Source organism: Polypterus senegalus, chromosome 3 (assembly GCF_016835505.1).
Source record: "Polypterus senegalus isolate Bchr_013 chromosome 3, ASM1683550v1, whole genome shotgun sequence".
In the NCBI taxonomy this organism is placed as follows: Eukaryota; Metazoa; Chordata; class Cladistia; order Polypteriformes; family Polypteridae; genus Polypterus; species Polypterus senegalus.
Genome location: NC_053156.1, coordinates 84,265,141 through 84,273,287, shown reverse-complemented (window position 1 = coordinate 84,273,287; position 8,147 = coordinate 84,265,141).

Genomic DNA, 8,147 nt, shown 5'->3' with positions numbered 1-8,147 from the left:
AACAATAACATATCCGCTGATGCTCACCATTACTTTCTTCTGCAACAGTAGGTATACACAGTGACCAGTCTTACTTTACCTTACAGGAAAACTCGATAGTACAGGTCTGCCCTTTGCATCATATCCAACCAGGGGACAATCCAAAAAGCTTAAGGTGGCTGTCAAGTGCAACCCACCCTATCCAGTGTAACTAGGGTGACACTGGTCAAATCACCCTGGATAAAGCTCTGGGCATTATTATAGATGTGGAATGATCATCTCAAGCTTTTTCCCAAACTGTGTACTCAGCCATAACACCATCTCACGCAAGTGTCTCTATGGAGACTAATGATGAAGCATCGCGGAATGTCGCTCCACGCACTGAGGTCATTCTGGATCCACTCACTACTTTACATTTTTAATTTTGGCAAATTCTGGCCTCTTTCTAGGGAGAAGAGTGCAATGATAATTCCCTTAAGTTTGCCAAGAATGCAGTTGTCCTGACTGACGGCCAACGGACATCCTATTCCATGCCACTGGAGCCCCACTTTGTGATTAATAATGATTTATTATATCGTGCAGCAGAGCATGAGGACGAGGCAAGGTTGTTGCTGCTAGTTCTGTAAGCCTTCGGGTGGCAGGTTTATGAAATAGTTTACACCCACCTCCTAGGTGGCCATCTGGGAACCAAGAAGACCTTAGAGCGGATTAAGCTACGATTTTACTGGTCAGACAAATAAGGAGGTCCACTGTTTTTGTGCTTCCTGTCCAGAAAGTCAACTGTGGCAGACTCCTTGGAAGAACGCACTCCTCTAATGCCCATCCTGCTCATTGATATCCCATTTGAGTGAATAGGGGTCACATACTCACAAGTATATTTTAGTAATAGTAGGTTACGCAACATGATACCCTGAGGCAATTCCAAAAATACTGCACGGGAGTTACTGCCGAGGTCTTCATGCATCCTCACAGACCAAGGGACATCTTTCACCTGAGAAATGTTCAGGGAAGTTGCCAAGATACTCAACACCAAGCACTTAGAAACCTCTGTATACCATCTTCAAACTGATGGTTTAGTAAAACGGTTTAATCAAATGCTCAAACAAATGCTTCACAAAGTGAGGATGGGATGAACTGGGATCACCTACTCCCTCTCGTACTTTCTGCTTATTGGTAGGTCCCACTGGCTTTCACCCTGTTTGAGTTACAATATGGACAACAACCTCAGAGATTATGGAACATTCTAAAAAAAGGATGATAAGAAGAGGCAATACCCTTCACTAACATTTTACAATATATCACGCAGTTATGCAATAGATTTGACAAAATTCTGCCAATTCTAAAAGAGAATATGGAGCTTACAGTCAGCCCAGGCTCGCTATTATGACCATGGCATGACACCTCAGGAATTCTGGCCCAGAGATTGGGTCATGGACTTACTACTACCCACTCTAAATTACTGGTGCATTGGCAAGGCCCATATGAACTTATGGAGAGGAAGGGGTTGGACAAATATTTGATTAAACAACCAAATTATAGGCTGACCGAGCGAGTATACCACATGAATCTGCCGAGACCATGGCAGGACAGTGATCCTGATCCCTACTCCTACTAGTCTTGTTCTTACTTTACTTGAAACAACCCCTTAATTTTAGTCCTAGTTTGACTCCCACTTAACGACCAGAGCTCGAAGCAGCGATCTTGTCTGTCCTGGAAGCAATGAATGAGCAACCTGGAAGAACTTACCTGATCGCGCATGTCATCATTACTGAACCGAGGGTCATCTTCAAAGAACACCAGTATCTTCTCCTGTAACCAAGAAGACATGTAGTCGAACTTGAAATTAGGAGGATGCTAAACCTTGGTGTTATTGAAGAAATTTTAGTCCCTGGTTTTGTCCCATATTCCCTAAGCTCCATGGTAGTTGACAATTTTGCTACAATTTCCGCCAACTTAATCAAATCTCCTGATTCAGTGCATATCTGATGCCACGATTGGATGAACTCCTCATGAGACACGCTTGATATGATGAAAGGATACTTTGCAAACTCCCTTAATGGAATCCACCAAGATAAAGACCACATTCAGCACCCCTAGCGGCCACTGGCATTATCATGCTCTCCCATTTGGATTGCACAGGGCTCCCATGACTTTCCAACGTCTCGTAGATAAAGTGATGTGGCCCCACAATGCCTACAGTGCCAATTACCTGGATGATGTTGTTATCTTTTCTGGAACCTGGGAGAAACACATACGGGCAGGTTCGAATGGTGCTCCTGACACTAAGTGAAGCCAGCTTATGCATCAACCCAAAGAAGTGTCTCTTTGGATTGACTGTGGCCAGATATTTAGGTTACTTGATGAGCAGGGACACCGTTTATCCACAATGAGCCAAAATGGATGCCATCATGATCTGGCCCCGTCCAAAGACCAAGAAGCAGATGCAGGCTGTCTTAGGATCAGCGGGCTACTACTGCTGGTTTGTTTCTCAATTTTCTGAAAAAGAAAGCAACCTCGTCAGACCTTACAAAGAAGAGGGCTCCTAACACTGTGGTATGGGATGTTAAAACAGAGGTCGCATTCTGTGACTTAAACCTGCCCTTTCTTTAGCACTGGTATTGGTCACTCCAGATTTTTCTTCTCCTTTTATTTTACAGACCAACACTTCAGACACAGGTCTCAGTGTCATACTGAGCCAAAGTGCTGATGGTGTTGAACACCCCCTCATGTTCATAAGCCAAAAACTACTAGATCTGGAAACCAGGTATGTGGCAGTGGAAAAGAGTCTAGCCGATTAAAAGGGCTATTAACCAGTTGCATTACTACCACCAGCGTTTACTCTTGTGATGTACCATGCTCCCTTACAGTGGATGGCACTTCACAAGGAATTGAAACCTTACGTGACCAGGTGGTTCTTGGATCTACAACTTTTTTTATTCAGAGTCCTTCATCATTGAGGTTCTCTCTATGCAAACGGCAATACTCTATCCCAGATTTGGAAAGCATGACTTGATGCGTCTAGGATGAGGAGGGGATCAATCTCTAATGTCATTTCCAGTGTCCGCCTGCCTGGACGCACCTCTTCCTTCCAAGAGCCAATAATACCAGAAGCTCTACCATCTTGAGCAGTCTATTTTGGAGACTCACGTCTATAAGACATTTTTCTTTTCTTTTTGAGGCATCAATACCCACATTTTCTTTACAATATACTGGGTTTGCCTTTGGATACCCCAAAGATCTCTCGTCTTTTTGTTTTAAAGTATACAGTACAATGTGAACAAGTGTACTTTAGGCTTTAGTCTGCAATCATGCCATCCATTCTGAGGCCACATGTTCTTAATACTTAGGTAAAGGGAAGTTTTGAAAGGAAAGAATTTGGAAGTGAGCAAGGTCACACAGGGGAAACATCTGCTGAACAGACCTGGAAATGCCAAATGGGTGGTGTAAGTGTGCCGGAAATGGCCAGTTTAAGAGTTTGTTTTAGTATGAGTTAAGTTCTGAACTCCAGTTGTGCCGATTCTTTTTATCAGGGAAACTTGAGGACTTGGTGTCTGAATGATTGCTGTTCAAGACCTCACCAGTCTTTCCACCTGTGGGATACCTGCGGGAAGCGGAAAGGAGGAGGACTCATACTCTATGTGAATACAAGGTGTTGCAACCCTAGACATGTAAACGTCAAAATCTCCACTTGCTGCAGGGACATCGAACTGTTGGCTGTAAGTCTGTGTCTCTATTACTTGCCCAGAGAGTTTGGACATATCATTGTTGTTATTGATTACATCCCTCCTCGGGCGGACGTGGAGATAGCAGGTGACATCATCCATTCCGCTGTTGCTAAATTACAAAAACAGCACCCTGAGGCACTTGTGCTAATCGCTGGAGATTTTAACCATGTGACACTGGAAAAAACATTACCTGCCTTCTCCCAGCATGTGGATTGTAACACCCGGGAAAATAAGACTATCGACCTACTGTATGCAAACGTTAAAGACGCATACAGCGCCACCCTGCTGCCTGTGCTTGGGAAAGCAGATCATAACCTGGTTCTGCTTCAGCCTCACTACAAACCACACGCTCATTCAGGAAGTGGTCCCCTGAGGCAGAGCAGGCTCTGAGAGACTGCTTTGAAACTACGGACTGGGATATGCTGCAGGGGTCACATAGTGAGAACATTGAGGAGGTTGTTGACTGCACTACTGACAATATCAACTTCTGTATGGACATTGTAGTTCTAGTAAGAACAGTACGCTGCTATGCTAACAACAAGCCATGGATTACAAGTGACATCAAGGGCCTTTTGAACCAGAAGAAAAGGGTTTTTAAAGGCAGTGATCAGCATGAGCTCAAGAGCGTGCAGAAGGAACTCCAAGTCCAGCTCAGGGCAGTGAAGGAGCAGTACAGGAGAAAGCTGGAACAGAAGTTTCAGAATAACAGCATGAAGGAAGTGTAGGTTGGGATGAAGATCATCACTGGCTGCAGATTGAAGTGGGGTGCCACCATTGAGAGAAACGTGGGGAGAACAAACCAGATGAACAACTTCTTTAACAGGTTTGACCACCCTAACCCAGTCTCACCTCGGAGTACTGCACCCTCCACCCATCCTTTTGCTGATACCAGCATAGAAGAGAGTTTCCCCCACCCACAATTACAGCAGCCCAGGTGAGCAGAGAGCTGAGAAGACTTTGTATCAGCAAAGCAGTGGGTCCAGATGTAGTATCGCCACGACTGCTGAAGGCCTGTGTGTTGGAGGTGGGGAGTCCTCTACTGTGCATTTTCAACCTGAGCCTGGAACAGGGGAGTGTACCAAGGCTTTGGAAAACATCTTGCATCACCCAGTCCCAAAGGTAGATAGATAGATAGAGATAGATATTTTATTAATCCCAAGGGGAAATTCACATAATCCAGCAGCAGTATACTGATACAAAAAAAAACAATATTAAAGAGTAATAAAATGCATGTAAAAACAGACAATAACTTTGAATAATGTTAGCGTTAGGTATCACGTCCTAGTGAGCTGAGTGACTTCCAGCCTGTCGCTCTGACGTCACATGTGATGAAGATCATGGAGCGGCTGCTGCTTCACCACCTGTGGCCACAGGTCCACCACGCCCTTGACCCTCTGCAGTTGGCATACCAGAAGAAGGTGGGAGCGGAGGATGCCATCATCTATATGTTACACCGATCCCTCTCCCACTTGGACAGAGGCAGTGGTGCTGTAAGAATTATGTTTCTGGACTTCTCTAGCACCTTCAACACCATGCAACCTCTGCTCCGTAGGGACAAGCTGACAGAGATGGGAGTAGATTCATACCTGGTGGCATGGATCGTGGACTGTCTTACAGACAGACCTCAGTATGTGCGTCTCGGGAACTGCAGGTCTGACATTGTGGTCAGCAACACAGGAGCACCACAGGGGACTGTACTTTCTCCGGTCCTGTTCAGCCTATATACATCGGACTTCCAATACAACTCGGAGTCCTGCAATGTGCAAAAGTTCACTGACGACACTGCTATTGTGGGCTACATTAGGTTTGTGGGCAGGAGTAGTATAGGAACCTAATCAAGGACTTTGTTAAATGGTGCGATTCAAACCACCTACAACTGAACACCAGCAAAACCATAGAGCTTGTGGTGGATTTTAGGAGGACCAGGCCCCTCATGGACCCCGTGATCATCAGAGGTGACTGTGTGCAGAAAGTGCAAACCTAAAAATATCTGGGAGTGCAGCTGGATGATAAATTGGACTGGACTGCCAGTACTGATGCTCTGTGCAAGAGAGGTCAGAGCTGTCTATACTTCCTTAGAAGGCTGGTGTCCTTCAACATCTGCAATAAGATGCTGCAGATTTTCTATCAGACGGTTGCCGCGAGTGCCCTCTTCTACTCGGTGGTGTGCTGGGGTGGCAGCATAAAGAAGAAGGACACCTCACGCCTGGACAAACAGGTGAGGAAGGCAGGCTCTATGTAGGCACAGAGCTGGACAGCTTGACATCCGTGACAGAGCGATGGGCACTGAGCAGGCTCCTGTCAATCATGGAGAATCCACTACATCCACTGAACAGGATCATCTCCAGACAGAGAAACAGCTTAGGTGACAGACTGCTGTCACTGTCCTGCTCCACTGACAGACTAAGGAGATCGTTCCTCCCCCACACTATGCAACTCTTTAATTCCACCCTTGGGGTAAACATTAACAATATACAAAGTTATTGTCTGATATACCTGCATTTTTATCACTCTTTAATTTCTTGTTTTTTATCAGTATGCTGCTGCTGGAGTATGTGAATTTCCCCTTGGGATTAATAAAGTATCTATCTATCTATCTATGTCCTACAATCTAGATAGCACAGTCTCAGATTCACTGTAAAAATTATTTTCATAATTTTAAAAACTTTAATCATGTCATTTCTTAATCTGTATTTACTGAAAACCAAAAAAGGCAGCAACTGCAGCAATAGCCAAAGAGTGGAGTGGTGGCTCTGATGCTTCTGGTATCCCGAAGGTTGCCAGTTCGAATCCCTGTCACTGCCAAAAGGGATCCTACTCTGTTGGGCCCTTGAGCAAGGCCCTTAACCTTCAATTGCTCCAGGGACACTGTACAATGGCTGACCCTGCACTCTGACACCAAGGGCTATGCGAAAACTAACAAATTCCTAATACGAGAAATTATATAAGGTGAAATAAAGAAAAAAAAAAAAAAAAAGAGGAAGTCCATGTGCGGAAGGAGTTTATAAAGCCATTGAAAATAACTTTTAGAAGGATTGTTTGGGATTCTAGCACCTTTCTGATGACTTAGCAAGGGTATGGAAATATTAAGCTCAACTGCAGATACCTGCAAAAGATGGAAGACGACCCTTGGAGGAGGATGTTGTCCGAAATGGATGAAATCTAGTGTGGCAATGTGGAAGGTACTGGATATTGTGCGGGCATCATGGTTAACAAGTATATTTAATACTATATGTTTTAATTACCGAAAACCCAAGAGCAAACCCAGAACATGCTGGAGGAATTATACATCTTGTTGGCCCTAGCATTCCCCAGGAACAGATGGAAACTCTGGCTGAGGTTTCAGTTGAACCCAATACAGGAAAAGCAGATTAAAACTGAAATTACAGAGTAAAGTTCACCATGAAAAAAGAAACAAAAACCATTTAACTGAAATCAGACATGTAGGAAGTGTGAAATGTTTTGATGAGAACAATCCATTCAGTCCAACAAAGCTTGTCCATGCCTGTTTAAGGAACAGATTTAAAATAATCATGTGCAGATTTGAAAAGTCTAATTTTCAACTTCATTAGATTTCAAGGTCTCTACAGACCCTTTGAAAAAATATTTTTTACATGTATGGAATTTGTAACTATTTTAGTGCTCTGGAAGATGAACTTGTATTAATGTAACAGCTGGATAGCTTATTTTTATTCAGTATTTGTTGTCATGTCTACTCCTAATTTATATATTTTATGAAACTGAAGAGACTGAACTGCTTTATTTAGTCCTTAAGGGTCACACCCTCTATCTTCTGTGTCAATATGGAGATCATAACTACATTTTGCACTATTTTAAGTGAGACCTCCTAAGTGGGCTATGTAACTTAAACCCCCTTCACTTGTACTTCACATAGAATGGGTTTCACATATACAGTGTCTTCACAAATTATTCAGACTTGTTAACCTTTAACAATTTGATATGTTGCAATCTCATACTAGAATCATTTAAATTAAGAAATAATTTTTTCCAACATACTCAATACCCCAGAAAGGCAGATTGAATACAGGAATTTGGACATTTTTGCAAATTTAAAAAGAATAAAGAACTGAATATCACATTGATACAAGTATTTAGACCCTTGACATTTGAAATTTGACTTGGGTGCACTCCATTCTATTGATCATCATTGATATGATTCTACACCTTATTTGGAGTCCACCTGTGGTCAATTCAATTGACTCGACATGATTAGCAAAGACATACACCGGTCTATAGAAAGTCCCACAACTGAGAATGTGTTTGGGAGCAAAAACCAAGTCATGTGGTCAAATGAATTGCTGGCAGAGCTTAGAGACAAGATTGTGTTGGGGCACAGATCTGGGAAAGGCTACAAAAATGTCTGCTGCATTCAAGGTTCCCAAAAGCACAGTGACCTCCATAATTCTTAAATGGAATAAGCTT